This window comes from Notamacropus eugenii, chromosome 7 (assembly GCF_028372415.1).
Source record: "Notamacropus eugenii isolate mMacEug1 chromosome 7, mMacEug1.pri_v2, whole genome shotgun sequence".
Taxonomy (NCBI): domain Eukaryota; kingdom Metazoa; phylum Chordata; class Mammalia; order Diprotodontia; family Macropodidae; genus Notamacropus; species Notamacropus eugenii.
Window position 1 is genome coordinate 126763645 of NC_092878.1, and position 1072 is coordinate 126764716.

The window sequence follows — 1072 nt, forward strand, 5'->3', positions numbered from 1 at the left end:
TCTCAATTTTTCCATGGACAAACTTCTGTTTGTGCGATTTTAAAGAATGAAAGATTATCCTGGAAAAGCAATCTTCATGATAAAGAAGGCTATATTTTGCCCTGATTCTTAAGTAGTTGAATGAACATTACATATGACATTTTGGTAAAAATAAGCCCATGAAATTTTTTGTTTTCCCCCTGAAATTAAAAAGCTTATACTTCTCATGTGTGAATTCAATTTGAAAAACAAAAAATACCCCACATTTCTCTATATTTTTATAAGTGACAGTAATATTGAAAACATCCAAAAGTTATTATTCAAAGAGAAGTCAAATGGAAGCAACTGAAACAAAAACAAAAACAAAAAAACAAACTACTACCTCATCCCCTACCACAGAAGGGATTAGGGGTGAACCCCGTTATTCACTCAAATTGAACGTTGAATGAATTCATGTTGTGAATGAAGAATAAAGCTGTTGATACTTGAAAGTGTTGCTGTATGTGACCAATCCTGAGATTTCATCTACAGCCACAAGAAAAAAAGCCAGAAACATCCTGCCTGATATTAAATTGAATGTTATGACTTTTGGTGATTGAAATATTTTTGATCATGAATGCTGCTTATTATACTATGTTAATAGCACTTGACCCTCATTTTATTGTCCCTCAGTACAAATTTCCAAAATTTAGACGCCTAAACTATAGGATGAGTAAGAAACAGGCTCTTACACCTTGCCAAATCCTTATCATGATGGAAAACACTATAAGCATTTGAAAGTGTTTTTGACTACAGAAGATCAGGTGAACACAATAGCAGAGTTAAAAATTAAGCTTAAAATAACACTCTTCATCTTACCCTGTGAGCTGTAATAGTCCAAGACACAGCATGTGGTTATGGCATCAAAAACTGATTGATAATTGGGTTTTCAAGAGTCATTGAATTACCTAGAACTTGTTTAGGTAAGTTAAAAAAAAAATCTCATTACCTTTTATGGTAAGTAACAAAAATAAAAAAATAAAAATGTGTGCAGAAGAAGTTTCTTCTGAGATAATTTTATTTCCCAAGAATCATTAAGGCTGTATCGTACTTA